Genomic DNA, 20,395 nt, shown 5'->3' on the forward strand with positions numbered 1-20,395 from the left:
TTTATCAATGCTAGCATCTTGCTTCAAACCCTAAGTTCTGTCTACCAATATAACATTTATTGTACAATACTAAGTATTTACTTTTAGTTGTTGATAATTAATGCTTCAAACCTATGTTCTTTCTATTGCTATCACTTATATATTTATTTTTAATTGTTGATAATTAATGGTAATTTAAAATAAAATATTAAATTTGATGCTCAATTTGGATTGAATGCAGGATAGAGTACAATCATAATTTGGTGTGTTTCGGGGGTTTGGAGTATAGATGGTATTGGAGGGAGATATCTGTATATTGTCTGAGTAAACCGAGGTTCATCATTTATTGCAAACTCTCGTGTTATACTCTTCGTCTGGTGTGTTTCGGTTGGATTAGCTCTTACGAGCTTCTGTCTAGTGTGTTTCGATTGGATTACCTCTTTTGAGCTTCTGTCTGGTGTGTTCGATTGATCTGACAATGTACTATTATCCGTAAGTCGTTCTTTGAATAAAAAATCTCGGTAAGGTAATTTTTTTAATGAATTTGAAAGATTTGTTATTTATTGAATATTGATATGTGCATAGATGAATTCATTGGTTGAAATTATGGATGATAGAGAATTCTCATGGTTGATTATTATTGTTTGAACTGTTGTATTTACTCCGGTACAATTTATCATTTAATGCGTTGAACTTACTAAGCTTCATTAAGCTTACTTGTGTTTTTTAATGTCATTGTAGATTATCGGAAGGTTGGACGATCGAATTGGCACTCAAGTTACACTATCCAGCTCAATTCGGTAGTTTTTGGAATGTTTAATTCAGATTATATGGCATTTATAGGCTCTTGTGTGATTATCGTTAATGTTTTGGTTTATATAAAAATTATGGATGATCTTTTGTGAACTTATATAATATATGAGAATGAGGTATAGTTTCTATGCTAATGTGAATGATATGTATTAAATAAATTGTAACACCCCGAACCCGAGACCGTCGCCGGAGTCGAACACGAGGTGTTAACAGACTTCAAACCACTTATTGAGAATTTCCTAGACAAGCTGCCAATCTGTGTACTAGTCGCTTCAAAAATCATATCTTGAGTTTTACAAGTCGAAAATCAGTAACGTAATTTTTCCCTGAAACTAGACTCATATGTCCATCTACAGATTTTTTTCTAGAATTTTTTGTCGAGCCAATTAGTACAGTTTATTAGTTAAAGTCTCCCCTGTTGCAGGGATCGACTACACTGACCTTTGTGCGTTACGAATTCGATATCTCCCTGTACAGGGCTTCAATACTGATGCCGTTTGTTTCTATAGAAACTAGACTCAGAGAGGAATCTACACATATATGGTATGACTCCTAATTATCTCTGGTTAATTTACAATGATTTTCCAAAGTCGGAACAGGGGATCCAGAAACCGTTCTGGCCCTGTTTCACGAGAACTTTAATATCTCTTAAAATACAGCTCATATGGTCATTTTGTTTCATCCATATGAAAATAGACCCATCAAGTTTCGAGTACGTAATTTTTTTAGCTATTAATTCCACTTATACTATTTTTAGTGATTTTTCGATCTCATATCACTGCTGCTGTCCGCAACAGTTACTGCAGTAGACTATGCCAATTTCATGAATCCTTCCTTAGTCTTACTACTCATCCATCATACGTGACACAAATTATGGCCACCTTATCAAAATTAAGGTTTCTAAGACTCGTGGCTATAGATTCTAGCATCCCACTCAAACGACCACATAGGCCATTTTCACATGGCTTAAAGTTTACAACCCAAAATTTAACAAAACAAAATAGCTCATACATGCCAAATGTTCTCCTAAGTCGACTAAGAAGATAATACCAAAGATTGCTCGCCGGTGTGATGACTTCGTTGACGGTTACGAACACCCAAAAGGAGACGAGCCCAAGGAACCTAAAATGGGTGACAAGAAAACACCGAGTGAGTTTATAACTCGGTAAGTCATAAGCATTCCACAACCATCCATTAATACAATTATCATAAAATGAAATAATGAAACAAGGCCAAATGTTCCAGCCATACCGAACTATACCATAGTTCCTTAGATCTTTCGGATCAATCTCATACCAAGTCATACATTTACATTTCATATACTGTTCAATAGGATATTTGAAGCAATTTCCATACATCATTTCATTTCCGCAACAATCATGCAATCAAATGAACTTTCATCTATTCCACGATACCTTATTTACGGGAATGCAATTGAAATCATCACATAGATTTAAATCTTACCAACTCCACCCCGAGCATGAACATAGCATCTATTAGCCATGAACTCAAGGTACTTACTCTTTTCGCTGTCCATACTCATCTCGATAAAGTCACGCCTCCATATAAATGTTCAATTTGAGATATGTGTAGAGTTCGCACACATAGTGCTTAATACTCAATCACGCACACTTAGTGCCATATGATTCAAGCCCGCACACATAGTGCCATATAGTCCAAACTCGCACACTTAGTGCCGTACATTACAAGCTCGCACACTCGAGTGCCAATCTCACACCGTACACATCTATTTCTCGCACACTTAGTGCCAAGTAAACTTCCTACACATTTCACTATCTCTTTTACGTTCAACATTATCATCTTTTCATACACATACATTTGTATATATTTCATCTCATTAAACACAATTGCATAGATATTACAATCATTTAAGCAATATCAAATATATGCTTAATGACTTACCTTGTGTTGGGTAAAATAGTCCAAGTCGGCTACTCGATGACCTTCGCCTTTCCTTGCTTGATTCTCCTTCTTTAACTCCTTGAGCTTAATCAATAAATCAACTAGATTAACCATCTTGCTAAACATTCATAATTCAATTACACATGCATATGTATGTTTGTATATTCGGCAACCATCCTCACTTATTACCCATTTAGTCAACAATCTAAGCCAAGATAAGGCTTCAATATGGTTGCCTCTAACCGAATACATGCTCACCAATTTCCCTTCATGTGGCCGAATATGCATGTCCATGTTGAGACCATTTATGCACTTATTACCACACAAAAACAGCATACATTACTAACTAATACCTTTCCATATTGTAACTCAATACACATCTATCATTTCCTTCATAACCAAAACATCATCATAAGTAAGTATATACCTTAAGATAGTATATACGTCATACCAATACATCATGCTCAAACATATATACATATATGTATGCTAGAGCCGAATCTCAAGTTGATTGTAACTAAACATGAACATGATTTCGAAACACAAATCTTACTCTCCATGCAAAGAGCATAAATCACACTTGGGGATATACCATGGCCAAATACATCACAACACCATAATTTTGGTCACGATTACACAAAGAACTTAGTATATCATTCAAAAATGCTCAAAGAAAATCTAAGAGTCCTCAATCCACCATCACATGTATCATCATCAAGCTTCATATTTAACATGCAATGGCATTAACTCAAAATCCACCTTGGCCAAATACCATCCCCATGATATAACAAAGATTTGAACCATGGGCTAATAAGAACATCAAGTTAGCAACCAAAAACATGCATGAATCTCATGGCACAACATCAAACATACCTTAATCTTGATGCAAATATAGCCAAACCTCTTCCTAATCCTCTTCTAACCCAAGCATGAAGCAAAATTCCTCCCTTCCCCTCTAGTATTTTCGGTTAAGAGAGAATGAAATGGATGAGCAAAATTTTTTTCTTTTCTTTTCTTCCATGTACGGCAATGGGGGTTTCACTCACACACACGTTTTTTTCTTTCTTTACTACCCATGCTTATTTGTTTATTGTTTCCCCTAATGCACCAACAAAACATGTTTCATGACATGTTTAGCCCATACTCCTTGTCATGGCCGGCCATCACTTGTAAAAGGGGTATTTGACATGCAAGGCCATTGTTTTGCATGCATGCTTTAATTAGTCATCATACATTTCCCATCATACTTTCAAAGTTTTCTACTAGGTCCTTTCTAGTGAAATTCACATTTATAACTCTAAATTAAAGCATCAAAATGTCACACATGAGTTAACACATATTATAGGCATCAAAATAAATATCAAATTATTTTTATGCCTCGGTTTTGTGGTCCCGAAACCACATTCCGACGGGTCGTTTTAAGGTCGTCACAACTCTCCCCACTTAAGAAATTTTCGTCCCGAAAATCTTACCGTAAATAGGTTTGGGTATCGCTCCTTCATAGAGTTCTTGGGTTCCCAAGTAGCTTCTTCCATCCCGTGTTTGAGCCATAACACTTTTACTAACGGAACCCTTTTGTTTCGCAACTCCTTCACTTCACGAGCTAGGATACGAATCGGTTCTTCTTCATAACTCATATCGGCTTGAATTTTAACCTCGATGGACTAATTACGTGCGACGGATCGACCTATAGCGTCAAGCATCGAAACATGAAAGACGTCGTGAATCTTTTCAAGTTCAGGGGGCAAAATCAAACGATACGCAACTGGACCGACTCGTTCGGATATCTCATATGGCCCGATGAACCTCGGGCTCAATTTGCCTTTACGGCCAAATCTGAGTATCTTTTTCCAATGCGAAACTTTAAGAAACACTTTATCTCCCACTTGATACTCAATGTCTTTTCGTTTCAAATCCGCGTACGACTTCTGACGATCGGAGGCTATCTTCAGATTTTCACGGATTACTTTTACTTTCTGTTCAAAGATCTTTAATCAAATCCACTCCAAAATTTTGTTCTCACCGAGCTCGGTCCAAAACAATGGTGTACGGCATTTACACCGTATAAGGCCTCGTAAGGCGCCATCTTAATACTTGATTGAAAACTATTGTTGTAAGCGAATTCAATCAAAGGTAAGTACTGCTCCCATGAACCATCGAACTCGAGGATGCAACATCTCAACATATCCTCAAGTATCCGAATTATCCGCCGGATTGACCATCGATTTGGGGTGAAAGCGGTCTGAAATGTAACTTGGGACCTAAAGCTTCTTGCAATCTCTTCCAAAATCGCGAGGTGAACCTCGGATCTCTATCGACACCACGTAAATCGGTACCCCGTGTAATCTCACAATCTGAGAAACATACAATTCAGCTAGTTTATTCAATGAAAAATCGGTACGCACGGGGATAAAATGAGCCGACTTAGTCAGTCTATCAACAACCCAAATCGCATCCTTCTTGCTCGCTGACAATGGCAGTCCAGACACAAAGTCCATTGTGACTCGATCCCATTTCCACTCGGGTATCGTAATCGGCTAAAGTAATCCTGAAGGCACTTGATGTTTCGCTTTCACTTGTTGACATATTAAACATCTCGAAACAAAGTCGGAGATGTCTCGTTTCATACCATGCCACCAAAACCGTCGTTTCAAATCGTTGTACATCTTCGTACTCCCCGGGTGGATTGCCATTCGGCTACAATGGGCTTCGTTCGAATCATTGAAATAAGTTCAATTCTTTGGAACACACATACGACTTCTTAACCTCAAACAATCGTCATCACCAATATGAAACTCGATTCCTTGTTCGAACACACTCACCCGCTTTTGCAACCAACTCATCATCAACTTTCGAGCTTCATGAATTTGATGAGTCAACAATGGTTTGGCCTTTAATTCGCTACTAACACATTGTCGGGTAGAATAGACAAGTGTACATTCATTGCTCAGTAAAACAAAGGTGATTTCGGCTTAAGGCGTCATAACCACATTAGCCTTTCCGGGTGATAATCAATGACAAGCTCGTAATCTTTTAACAACTCGAGCCAACGTCTTTGTCGCAGATTTAAGTCTCTTTGAGTCATCAAATATTTGAGACTTTTGTGATCCGAATACACATGGCACTTCTCACCAAAAAGTAATGTCGCCATATCTTTAAGGCGAATCGATGGCGACCAATTCGAGATCATGGGTCGGATAATTTTTCTCATGTGGCTTCAATTGTCTCGACGCGTAGGCCACAACTCGACCTTCTTGCATTAATACGCAACCTAACCTAAGTAGGAGGCGTCACTATAAATGACAAACTCTTTTCCGATTCGGTGCACTAAAACCGGAGCTTCAGTTAAATGAGTTTTCAATTGATCGAAACTTTTCGACACTTTTCCGTCTATTCAAATTTGACATCCTTCAAGCGGTTTACGTCATGAGTGTGGCTATCATCGAGAATCCTTTTACAAACCGTCGGTAGTAACCTAAGCAAGTCCCAAAAGCTCGAACCTCGAATATTTCTGAGGCTTCCAGTTAAGTATAGTTGAAATTTTACTCGGTCGACTCGAATACCCGATGCAGATACCACATGACCCAAGAAGCTAACCTCTCTTAACCGTAACTCACACTTCTTGAACTTAGCATATAACCGCTTATCCCGTAAAATTTGCAACACTAATCTCGGGTGCTCGCATGTTCGGTCTCATCTCTTGAATAGACCAAGATGTCGTCAATGAACACCACTACGAACCGATCCAAATATGATTTGAAGATCCGATTCATCAAATCCATAAATACCGAGGGCATTAGTGAGCCCAAACGGCATCACTAAGAATTCAGTAGTGACCATATCTCGCTCAAGGCGGTTTGGGTATATCCGAATCTCGGATTCGCAACTAATAATAGCCCGATCTCAAATCTATTTTTGAAAACACCGAGGCTCCCTTCAGTTGATCGAACAAATCATCGATCTGCTGATAACGGATATTTGTTCTTTATTGTCACTTTATTAAGTTGACGATAGTCGATGCACAACCTCATGGTTCCGTCCTTCTTTTCACAAACAACACCGGTGCACCCCAAGGTGAAAAACTCGGCGAGCAAAACCTCTATCCACCAACTCTTGCAACCGAGCTTTCAACTCCTTTAATTCCGTTGGTGCCATACGATACGGAGCTATCGAAATCGGTGTGGTCCTGGTACAAGCTCAATACCAAACTCTATCTCCGAACAAGTGGCAAACCCAGTAATTCTTCGGAAAAACATCCGGTATTCACAAACCACCGCAGCAGATTCGGTTTTATTTTAACTCCTTATCATCAAGTACATACGCAAGGTATGCTTCGCACCCTTTTCTTACACATTTCTAGGCCAAAATTGATGATATTACAGTGGCAATCCTTCAAGTCCGTAGACTCAACTCGGATCATCTCGTTATTTAGCATCTCAAATCAATAGTCTTGCTTTTGCAATTCACAACCGCATCATGCACGGTCAACCAATCCAACCCAAGAATAACATCAAATTTATCGAACGGCAAAAGCATCAAGTCCGCCGGAAAACAGGAACCTCGAATGACTAGGGGGCATTTCTTACACACTTTATCGACCAAAGACGTAACGACCCAAGGATTTGACACCGAATTACGAACTCGAGACTCAACGGTAGAGTCTTCTTGGATGCTAAGGTTTCACATACATATGAATGAGTAGATGCAGGGTCAATCAATGCAATCACACTAGTATCAAAGAGAGTGAAAGTACCAGTGATAACGTCAGGGGAGGATGCCTCCTCTCGACGCGGATAGCATATGCTCTAGCAGAGCACGAGTCTCGGATCGAACAAGCGTATCGAGACCCTCTCGATTACCACCCCTACCTCCTGAAATCCTCGGGGTCTACCTCTAGCCGTCGTCCCACTAGATCTTGCACCTTGCATCTTATTCTTCTCATCTAGCTCGTGCAATCTCTAATGAAGTGGTCCTCGAACCGCATCCATAATGAGCCCTATTAATGACTTACCCCAACATTCACCTATGTGTCGTCTTCCACATTGGGGCATTCGGGCTTTTCTTGACGATTATTGCCCACACTAGCTACCGAGGTAGCTCGTGAGCCCATCGATGGTCGTGCTCTAATGGAAATCCCATGAATCGCCTCGAATTATTTGTGTCCTCTCGAACTTCTTTACACCGAAAATGGAGCCTTGCCCGTCGATCTTTTATGATAATCTCTAGCTTCAAATTCAGCCTTCCTCTTCTCCTTCCGAGCTCTTCCGCCTTGCGTGCTCGTTCAACTAGTGTTACAAATTCTTTTATCTCCAAAATACCCACCAAGAGCTTTAACTCTTCATTCAATCCTCTTCAAATCTTTTGCACATAGCAACCTCATCAGCCATACACTCCCGAGCATACCGACTAAGTCTTACGAACTCATGTTCAGATTCGAGATCTGAATCATACGACCTTGCTTGAGCTCCAAGAATTCCTTACGCTTTTGATCGATGAACCGTTGACTAATGTATTTCTTTCAAATTTCGTTTGGAAGAAATCCCAAGTAACTTGTTCCTTTGGGACTATGGAAATTAAGGTCCTCCACCAATAGTAGGTGAGTCTCGCAACAAGGATATAGCACACTTAAGACATTCATCGGTGTGCATGACAGTTCATCAAACACTCTAATGGTGTTATCAAGCGAAACTCACCCTTTCGGCATCATCGGTACCTATGGCCTTAAACTCCTCCCCACGCTTCCTAATCAAGTCCACAGTGGTTTACTCAGCCTCACAGGATCAACAATCGATGGCATTACGGGCTCTTGGGGTGGATTATTTATATTTGGGAATGGTTGGACAGCCGGATTGGTTCGGGCATATCGCGACCCACTCGTTCATCATGGTGAAGAAGGCTTGTTTCGCCCTTCATCTTGATTATTCGCGGATGACCGAGGCTCAACAGCGGTGTCCCTTGCGCAGAGCAGCCGCTACACTTTCAACGTCATCCGCCAAGGGTCTCTCTACCCCGGGTTCCATTTGCTAATCAAAACAAAAATTTCAACCGTCAAAAGTCATCACATTTTTAAGCACTAACACATTGGCATGTATAGCTAGACTCACACGCGCTACGGTAGTCCTAGAACCGACTAAACCATAGCTCTGATACCAATAAAATTGTAACACCCCGAACCCGAGACCGTCGCCGGAGTCGAACACGAGGTGTTAACAGACTTCAAAGCACTTATTGAGAATTTCCTAGACAAGCTGCCAATCTGTGTACTAGTCGCTTCAAAAATCATATCTTGAGTTTTACAACTCGAAAATCAGTTTCGTAATTTTTCCCTGAAACTAGACTCATATGTCCATCTACAGATTTTTTTCTAGAATTTTTTGTCGACCCAATTAATACAGTTTATTAGTTAAAGTCTCCCCTGTTGCAGGGATCGACTACAATGAACTTTGTGCGTTACGAATTGGATATCTCCCTGTACAGGGCTTCAATACTGATGTCGTTTGTTTCTATAGAAACTAGACTCAGAGAGGAATCTACACATATATGGCATGACTCCTAATTATCTCTGGTTAATTTACAATGATTTTCCAAAGTCGGAACAGGGGATCCAGAAACCGTTCTGGCCCTGTTTCACGAGAACTTTAATATCTCTTAAAATACAGCTCATATGGTCGTTTTGTTTCATCCATATGAAAATAGACCCATCAAGCTTCGAGTACGTAATTTTTTAGCTATTAATTCCAGTTCTACTATTTTTAGTGATTTTTCGATCTCATATCACTGCTGCTGTCCGCAACAGTTACTGCAGAGACTATGCCAATTTCATGAATCCTTCCTTAGTCTTACTACTCATCCATCATCGTGACACAAATTATGGCCACCTTATCAAAATTAAGGTTTCTAAGACTCGTGGCTATAGATTCTAGCATCCCACTCAAACGACCACATAGGCCATTTTCACATGGCTTAAAGTTTACAACCCAAAATTTAACAAAACAAAATAGCTCATACATGCCAAATGTTCTCCTAAGTCGACTAAGAAGATAATACCAAAGATTGCTCGCGGTGTGATGACTTCGTTGACGGTTACGAACACCCAAAAGGAGACGAGCCCAAGGAACCTAAAATGGGTGACAAGAAAACACCGAGTGAGTTTATAACTCAGTAAGTCATAAGCATTCCACAACCATCCATTAATACAATTATCATAAAATGAAATAATGAAACAAGGCCAAATGTTCCAGCCATACCGAACTATACCATAGTTCCTTAGATCTTCGGATCAATCTCATACCAAGTCATACATTTACATTTCATATACTGTTCAATAGGATATTTGAAGCAATTTCCATACATCATTTCATTTCCGCAACAATCATGCAATCAAATGAACTTTCATCTATTCCACGATACCTTATTTACGGGAATGCAATTGAAATCATCACATAGATTTAAATCTTACCAACTCCACCCGAGCATGAACATAGCATCTATTAGCCATGAACTCAAGGTACTTACTCTTTCCGCTGTCCATACTCATCTCGATAAAGTCACGCCTCCATATAAATGTTCAATCGGAGATATGTGTAGAGTTCGCACACATAGTGCTTAATACTCAATCACGCACACTTAGTGCCATATGATTCAAGCCCGCACACATAGTGCCATATAGTCCAAACTCGCACACTTAGTGCCGTACATTACAAGCTCGCACACTCAAGTGCCAATCTCGCCACCGTACACATTTATTTCTCGCACACTTAGTGCCAAGTAAACTTCCTACACATTTCACTATCTCTTTTCGTTCAACATTATCATCTTTTCATACACATACATTTGTATATATTTCATCTCATTAAACACAATTGCATAGATATTACAATCATTTAAGCAATATCAAATATATGCTTAATGACTTACCTTGTGTTGGGTAAAATAGTCCAAGTCGGCTACTCGATGACCTTCGCCTTTCCCTTGCTTGATTCTCCTTCTTTAACTCCTTGAGCTTAATCAATAAATCAACTAGTTTAACCATCTTGCTAAACATTCATAATTCAATTACACATGCATATGTATGTTTGTATATTCGGCAACCATCCTCACTTATTACCCATTTAGTCAACAATCTAAGCCAAGATAAGGCTTCAATATGGTTGCCTCTAACCGAATACATGCTCACCAATTTCCCTTCATGTGGCCGAATATGCATGTCCATGTTGAGACCATTTATGCACTTATTACCACACAAAAACAGCATACATTACTAACTAATACCTTTCCATATTGTAACTCAATACACATCTATCATTTCCTTCATAACCAAAACATCATCATAAGTAAGTATATACCTTAAGATAGTATATACGTCATACCAATACATCATGCTCAAACATATATACATATATGTATGCTAGAGCCGAATCTCAAGTTGATTGTAACTAAACATGAACATGATTTCGAAACACAAATCTTACTCTCCATGCAAAGAGCATAAATCACACTTGGGGATGTACCATGGCCAAATACATCACAACACCATAATTTTGGTCACGATTACACAAAGAACTTAGTATATCATTCAAAAATGCTCAAAGAAAATCTAAGAGTCCTCAATCCACCATCACATGTATCATCATCAAGCTTCATATTTAACATGCAATGGCATTAACTCAAAATCCACCTTGGCCAAATACCATCCCCATGATATAACAAAGATTTGAACCATGGGCTAATAAGAACATCAAGTTAGCAACCAAAAACATGCATGAATCTCATGGCACAACATCAAACATACCTTAATCTTGATGCAAATATAGCCAAACCTCTTCCTAATCCTCTTCCAACCCAAGCATGAAGCAAAATTCCTCCTTCCCTCTAGTATTTTCGGTCAAGAGAGAATGAAATGGATGAGCAAAATTTTTTTCTTTTCTTTTCTTCCATGTACGACAATGGGGGGGGTTTCACTCACACACACGTTTTTTTTTCTTTCTTTACTACCCATGCTTATTTGTTTATTGTTTCCCCCTAATGCACCAACAAAACATGTTTCATGACATGTTTAGCCCATACTCCCTTGTCATGGCCGGCCATCACTTGTAAAAAGGGGGTATTTGACATGCAAGGCCATTGTTTTGCATGCATGCTTTAATTAGTCATCATACATTTCCCCATCATACTTTCAAAGTTTTCTACTAGGTCCTTTCTAGTGAAATTCACATTTATAACTCTAAATTAAAGCATCAAAATGTCACACATGAGTTAACACATATTATAGGCATCAAAATAAATATCAAATTATTTTTATGCCTCGGTTTTGTGGTCCCGAAACCACATTCCGACTAGGGTCGTTTTAAGGCTGTCACAGAAATGTTGTAATTGAGATACATTGATCGGTATTTTGGATAAGTATTGCTTGAATGAATTGATGAGTTGAATTGATGATTATTTTTTATGTATAATTATATATACTTGTGGTACCAAAGAGGGTACATTGGTTAGGCACTTAATAGGTTGGTTTTGGTGTGTTTTTAGCTCAATTAAAGTCGTTTTGATTTGGTATTTGAGTTTCTTAAGGTCGAAACAAACTTGAAATGGTAATCTTATGTTTTAAGGTTCATTTTGGGTTCACACAACCTGAGACACGGGCGTATGTCTCACCCGTGTGTGACACACGGCCATGCGACATGGCCGTGTGTCCCCTGTAAGTCAAAGGCATGCAAGTCAGTGAGTTACACTGCCTTACACATAGGTGTGTGTCTCAGCCGTGTGACCCCTGTAGTCCATAATTTTCAAATTTTTCCTAAACTTTCCAAATGTTTTCGATTTAGTCTTAGATAGATTCTATTATATTCTTAGGGCCTCGAGGGCTCGATTAAGGGACGATATGCATGTATTTGAATGATTTAAATTACGTTTTTAAGGTAACACTCTGTGACCCTATTCTGGCGATGAATACAGCTTAGGGGTGTTACACAACTTCCATCATTTTCATTCAAATCGACTCCATAGCCAACCAAATCATGATTAAATCCATGCTTCACTAAATTCCAACTTAGTTTTAGGCAGATATTCTTTCCGGTCCAGAATCGTGAGATACGTATCTGTACTAAAAATCCTTCCAATCAGTATTCATTATTTTCTTAAGTATCGGGATTGACAAATTCATCCCTTAAAATTAACTCGATTTCAGATCAAAAATTGCGTTGGGTTGGAGTCATGTTTGCGGATAGTTGAGGAAATGATTTGGCCGTGCTTTATTTAGATTTCTGAGAACAAATTAAGGGAGAAGTGATTAGGTTTAAACGACCCGCGTAGTTGAGGCTATTAATCCGAGTTGGGTTCTTCAGAATGCAAGGTTGCCGGAATCTTGAATTGGGAATGCGTGTATATCTGTTAGATAATTGGTAAGGGTTGGTTTGCAGGTCATACCAAGATCAACTACGAGAGGAAGAATTGGTGGTTAGGATGTTCTTAACTGCTATAACCAACTTATTGATTGGAGGTTTTGAGGATCGATTCAAAATTCAGAATCCATCGAGTCTAGGGCTAAGGCTTATTATCTCTGTTTAAAAAAAACAAATTTATTTTCCAATTTAATTTTATTTCCAATTTATTTAGTTGTTTATTTATGTTGTTTCAATTATTTAAATTCTCAATATTTCAAAACTTCCCTGATTTATTTGTTTATTTTTCAGCAGGTCCATTTGGAGTCGTGGGCACAACTATTGCCACAATTATTGACACGACATATATTCTGATCACAAGTTAAACGTGAAAGTTGATTAAAATACCAATCCCTATAGACTTGACCCTACTACCACTCTTTACTACTATTTAGTGTTATTTTATAAGAATTATTTTTGGTGGTTTCGATGCCCATCAAATTTGGCGCTGTTGTCAAGGATTGGAGATATTTTTCTAATTTTTGTTTGTTTTCCTTATGACCAGATCAGAACTAGTAAATTTAGAGTTTGAACCAAAAATTGAGAAATTGGCTTGACAACTACGAATGTAACATCCCGAATTAGGGCCTAGTCGGAATAGTGGTTTCGGGACCACAAATCTGACACAATAAAATTTGTTTTTATTATATTTTTGTGGTCTAAAATTTCATGGGATGATTTCGTGAAAATTTCGTTCGAAAATTTTGATGTTTGGGCACTCAATTTGGTCAAAAGGACTAAATTGTAAAAAGTACAAAAGTTGAGTTCTACATGTTAGATGTGTCTAATTGTTATGAAATTTTAAATTGGAGGCCCTTAAATGGTAATTAGACCAATGGATAATTTTTTGGATAAAAATGGACATGAAATGGCTGAAATAGAATATTTTTAAGTTAGGGGCATTTTGGTAATCTAGTAATTAAAATAAATTAAAAACAAAATTAAAAACCAATTTTTGTCCATCTTCTACCCCATGGCTGAAACTTGTATGGAGAAGACATAATTTTTCAAGCTTCCAAGCTCGATTGTAGGTCCGTTCTAGCCCTGTTTTTAATGATTTTTACGTTTTTGAAATTCTCGTAACAAGATCTACTCATTTCTACCCATATTTTGAGAGTGTTTAAAAATTTATCCATGGATGACATGCATGTGTTTTGATGTCTAATGGTATAATATGAATGCTCAGTGTGTAATAAACGACTTTTACTAAGTGATTTTTGGTGAAATTGTCAAAAAGGATCGTTTTGTAAAAGTTACAAAATTTGTCATAAAAGTGTGATTTAGTGGAAATTAGGGGCTGCTACAGTTATGAAAATGATTCAGCTAGGTTTAAAATGCAAGAAAATTGAATAAAAATCATTTTACGAGCCTAGGGGCCAAAGTGCAAATATTGAAAGTTTAGGGGTCAAAATAAAAATTTGTAAAAGTATGATTTTTGGACCCATATGAATAATGTCACTAATTAGTAAGCTAAATATTGTATTATAGATCAAGGAAAATGAGATTCAGGCATAGATTGGAAATGAATGAGATTATGGACTAAATCAGAATATATAGTCGTACTCGAACCCGCGGTAAGTTCATGTGATTTTAATAATGCAATATTGTATTTGAATGCTAATGCTTCGATATTACATGAGTTGTAAGTATATATATGTGAATAATTTGATATTATGTGATTATTTTGATGATATAACCTGTTCTTGATGTTTTGCTATTATGATGAAAATGTTGCAATGCCATGTGATTATGAGATATTGCTATGTGAATGAAGCCACAATTCGAGTACGTCCAGTAAAGGTTTAGAAGTTTGATGGAATATGATGTTTCTTTGAAAGAGTAAGTTTGTATATAAATAATATTTCGATTCTTTTTATGTTATTATCTTTTGTTATTATATGAGATGTGACTGCCTATAGAATGATCAATTGATGTAAAATAAGAATCGGAATTGACTAAGAACGAGTTAGTAAAATGTTGAAAAGTGAAGAATTTCTCGATTGAACCTTTGGAATAGAAGAGATACAAATGATTCATTGTGAGTCACGTGTGTAATACTAAGTGCATGCTACTGCGTGTAACAGATTGATAGGTCGTATGTGTAGTACTAAGTGCAGGCTACTATGCGTACCCGTTAACTTCAATCACGTGTGTAGTACTAAGTGTGGGCTACTACGTGTACCAGATTGATAGATCGCATGTGTAGTACTAAGTGCAGGCTACTATGCGTATCCGTTAACTTTGATCACGTGTGTAGTACTAAGTGCAAGCTACTACGTGTATCAGATGGTTAAGTCACGTGTGTAGTACTAAGTGTAGGCTACTACGTGTACCAGATTGATAGGTCGCATGTGTAGTACTAAGTGCAGGCTACTATGCATACCAGAGAGCTTCGGTTACAAGGGTGGTATATGCACTGGCCATTAGGTATCTGTTATTATTCCGATGAGTTCAACGGGAAATTTACTAGGTGAAAATACATATGTACATGACTATGTGATGAATAAGTGCAAGTATATTTATGTGAAAATTTGTGAGCAATGTGGTCGATAGTTGAGCGAATCTTTTGGTAAGATAGAATGGTGTAAGTGAAATTATGTAAAAGTGAAATTTTGTAATAAAACAATTTTGGACAGCAACAGTTGTGTGACTTTGAAAAATCCCAAAAAATGGTAGAAATTGAATTAGTGACTGAATAAGATATGAAATTAAATATTAATAAGTCTATTTTCTCCTAAAAGAAACCGTAAAGGAAAAAGAATTTCATATTTTGTGATAATTGGATTTTTGTCAGACAGGGTCAGGATGATTTTAGAATCCCCTATTTTGATTTTGGAAAATCATTGAAAATTTTTAAAAAAATAATTATGGGTAATATTCATTTAATGAGTCTAGTTTCTAGGAAAATTATCGGTTCTCAATTTGGAGTCTCGTACCATGAGATAAATAATTTTTAGTGAAGAGAGGTCGGAACAGTCAGATAGTGAAACAGGGGTATATTTAATGAATAAACTGTACTTATTGGCTAGACCAAAAATTATGAAAATTTTCTACTAAGAAGATATATGAGTCTAGTTTAATAAAAAATTAACGGATATTAATTTGGAGTTTTGTAGCTCTGGATATAAATAAATTAGTAACTATGACTCGAGAAAATAGTATGACCAGAAAATCAGCAAAAGTGTAATTATGATTACATTTTCATGGAATCATGTTGATAATTTGCTTATTATTTTCATATGGACTTACTAAGCTTTAAACTTACTCCCTCATTTCCATTTCCTTAGTGTTCTCAGGTCAGCTCGAGGTTGGAGACCATCGGAGGCAGCATCACACCATCAAGCCAACAACTCCGGAGTATTGTCATATGTGTATTAAATACTTTCAAGTGAGTGGCATTTATAATGACTAGTTTTGTGACAGCCCTAAAGTGACCCTAGTCGGAAAGCGGTTTCGGGACCGCTAAACCGAGTCACCAAATTATTTGAATATGATATCTATTGTCTAAAATATGTGATTATGAATGTGTGAAAGTTTTAAGCTTCGATTTAGTAAATTGCATGTGAAATTAGTCGATAGGACTTATGTGTGACACTTTTGAAATGTAATAGGTAAATCTATAAGGATCTATTAGTGCATGTAATCAAAGGGGTGGACTTGCATGTCAATTTCCCCCTTTTTATTTGCTAGTGGCCGGCCATGACAAAGAGTGATGGGAAAAACATGTCATAAAACATGTTGTGACAATGGTGTATGTTAGGAAAAATAAAATAAGGAGTATGGGTAATAAAAAAAAAAGAAGAAAAAAGAATGTGTGTGAGTGTTTCCCCCCCCATTGCCGTGAGTTGAAGAAAAGAGAAAAAAAAATTGTTCATCCTTTTTCATTTCTTTTGGCCGAAAATTCTAAGGAAGAGGGAAGGAGTTCTTGCTCATGTTTGGTTTGGAAGAGGATTAGGAAGAGGTTTGGCCATACTTGCATCTAGATTAAGGTATGTTTGAGGTTGTGCCATGAGATTCATGCATGTTTTTAGTTGCTAGCTTGAGTTCTAATTAGCCCATGGTTCAAATCTTTGCTATGTCATGGGGATGATATTCGGCCAAGGTGGATTTTGTGTTAATGCCATTGCTTGCTAAATATGAAGCTTGATAATGATACATGTGATGGTGGATTGATGACTCTTGGATTTTCTTTTTAGCATTTTTGAGTGAGACATTAAGTTCTTTGTTTAACCATGACCAAAATTGAAATGGTATGGTGTTGTGATGTATTCGGCCATGGTATATCCATAAGTATGATTTATGCTTATTGCATGGTAGGTAAGATTTGTGTTTTGGATTTATGTTCATGTTTAATTATAATCAACTTTGAGATTCGGCTCTTGCTATGTTTGCACATGACGTATTGGTATGACATATACAATATCTCAAGGTATATACTTACATATGATGGTGTTTCGGTTATGGAGTACATGATGGATGCGTATTGAGTTATAATACGTAATGCATTAGTTAGTAAAAGGTATGCCATTTGTGTGTGGTATTGAGTATATAATTGGCCTCAACATAGACATGCATAATCGGCCACATGAATGAGTACATAGGTTGATGTGTTGTTCGGCCATAGGTAAGCATATTGAAGGCTTTATCTTGACTTAGAAAATTCGGCTAAGGAGAGTATTAACTAATGTGTTGAATTTGATTCATGATTCCGTACATATGTGACTTTAATGTATAATGAATATATGTGGGCTACGTACCTTGAGTTCCTCTTTTTGATGCTCAAATGATTAAATCAATTTATTTGTTAAATTAAGCTTAAGAGCAAAGGGGAACTAAATCCGATAAAGGGAAGGAAAAAGTGGTCGAATAGCCATCGGAATCGTTCGACGAAATCCGAGGTAAGTTTTCGAGTAATGGAACTTAAATTATGATTCGGTTAGATTATGTCTTAAGTAAATCAAAATCATGCTCTTGTATGTGGCTATTGAGCCGAAATTGTAAATGTGATAAGTGTCTTGTGCTTGAGCTTTGGTAATGAAAATGAAATATGAATGTGTCATGATTTATTGATATATGTGCATGGTTACTCGAATGATATCCAGGCTAGGTCCCGAAGGCTTTTGTGCTAAGCGACTACATCCGGACTAAGATCCGAAGGCATTTGTGCTAGCGACTATATCCGGGCTAAGTCCCGAAGGCATTTATGCTAGTGACTATATCCGGGCTAAGACCCGAAGGCCTTGTGCGAGTGGTTATATCCGCTAAACCCGAAGATGCTTGATTTGGGAATGAGCGATCTTGCTGTAAAATTTAAATTAATACGCTCGTAAAATCCCAAATGATGAGGTATGTTTCGTGTGTGCTTGAATTAGTTGATCCTCACAAATCAGATTCGCCGATCGATAAATGAGCTACCGCCTTTGGCTAAGTTGATCTTTTGTGTATGAACATAAGGGTTGGTAACGTGAAGTAAGTATGATATTGAGAATTTGTGCATATGAAATTATCCGTTTAGCTATATGAATGCTATGCTTTTGTTGTGCTTGGAATCCCTTGCTCAAAACTTACTAAGCATAAATTGCTTACTCCGTTTCTTTGTTTCTCTGTTTTATAGATTTTGGCTCGTCACCATCGGACTCGGGATTTTGGAAGTCGAAGTCTCCCACACTATCAAAGCCCCTTTTGGTATAATTTTGGTTGAACTTTGAAATGGCATGTATAGGACTACCCTTTTTGTTGTTGGTCATGTACCCATGGATTTTGTGTAAATTTGGATAGCCATGCGAAAATGGCTTATATACATTTTTAGCATAGTACTATAATCGTTTTGTATGTTGATCACTAAGAGGTATGGAAATTTTTGGAAACAATTAGCCATTGGAATGGTTAATCATGATTATACTTTGTGCTATGTATGCAAAAAGGGCTAATTAAATCATGGAAACTATGAAATAGGTAAAGTCTACCTTAAAGGCAGATGCTGACAGCAGCAGCGATGTGGATGTGAAAAATCACTAAAAATAGTATGAATGGAATTAAATAGTGAATAAATTATGTAAATGAACCTTGATGAATCTACTTTCATATGGAAGAAACGAAACAGTCATATGAGTTGTATGTTAAGAGATATTTAGGTTTTCGTGAAATAGGGCCAGAACAGTTTCTGGATTCCCTGTTCCGACTTTGGAAATTCATTATAAATTAACCAGAGATAATTAGGAGTCATGCCATATATTTATAGATTCCTCTTTAAGTCTAGTTTCTATAGAAACAAACGACATCAGTATTTAAGCCCTGTACAGGGAGATATCCAAGTCGTAATGAGCGAAGGTCAGTGTAGTCGATCCCTGTAACATGGGAGACTTTAACTAATAAACTGTACTAATTGGCCTCACCAAAAATTCTAGAAAAAAATTTGTAGATGCATATATGAGTCTAGTTTTAGGGAAAAATCACGAAACTGATTTTCGAGTTGTGGAACTCAAGATATGATTTTTTTAAGGTGACAGCGACACAGTTAGCCAGCTGTCTGGAAATTTTTAAATGGACTGAGAAAATAAATATATTATGTCTGTTAGCACCTCGTGTTCGACTCCGGCCACGGTCTCGGGTACGGGGTGTTACAAATTTTTATGTTAGATGTTGTTATGATTAGACAAATATATCGACTTATACTGATTTATAGTATATGGCCATGAGATGTGGCTTAAATGGCTATGGCTTGTAAGCTTAATTATTCTTGCTATGTGTTAATGTTTGTGAAGTGTTTATAATTGGTTGTTATGAATGATTAGTACAACACATGTACATGATGAATGATCTAAGACCATTTGAGGTGGTCGTGGCCATGGACTGAATGTGTGGCATGGTAGTAAGATGATAATGATTGAATATGGACAATTGTAGAATGTGAATTGGAATGTCTAACTTGGTGTAACATGAGTATAGGTAATAAACACATGTATGGCAACATGTAAATGCTTTAATGGAATTTTACTAAAGGATGATTAACCATTAAATTGATGTTATAATGTGTGTCTATAATGTGTATAAGTATGGGAGAGAATTAAGGACAACATAAGGCTTGGAAAATAGCCTAAGTGTTGGCTACACGGGCAAAGACATGGCCATGTGTCTCAGCCGTGTGGAGGACACTGCCTAGCACACGGGCATGTGGCTTAGCCTTGCGGATCAATTTGTTTTATTGACGTCATAAACAGAGAGTTACACGGCCTGAGGAC

General features: G+C 37.3%; 1 long non-coding RNA gene across 1 annotated transcript; it reads right to left on the minus strand.

Moving 5' to 3' along the window:
* Positions 1 to 1,498: 1,498 nt before the first annotated feature.
* Positions 1,499 to 7,499, minus strand: LOC128290134 (uncharacterized). Its single transcript, XR_008279777.1, has 2 exons — positions 7,469 to 7,499; positions 1,499 to 1,914 (listed from the first exon to the last, which is right to left on the minus strand). It is a non-coding gene; the product is annotated as an uncharacterized LOC128290134 (long non-coding RNA).
* Between the last annotated feature and the right edge of the window lie 12,896 nt (positions 7,500 to 20,395).

The sequence above is a fragment of the Gossypium arboreum genome, chromosome 3 (assembly GCF_025698485.1).
Source record: "Gossypium arboreum isolate Shixiya-1 chromosome 3, ASM2569848v2, whole genome shotgun sequence".
Taxonomy (NCBI): domain Eukaryota; kingdom Viridiplantae; phylum Streptophyta; class Magnoliopsida; order Malvales; family Malvaceae; genus Gossypium; species Gossypium arboreum.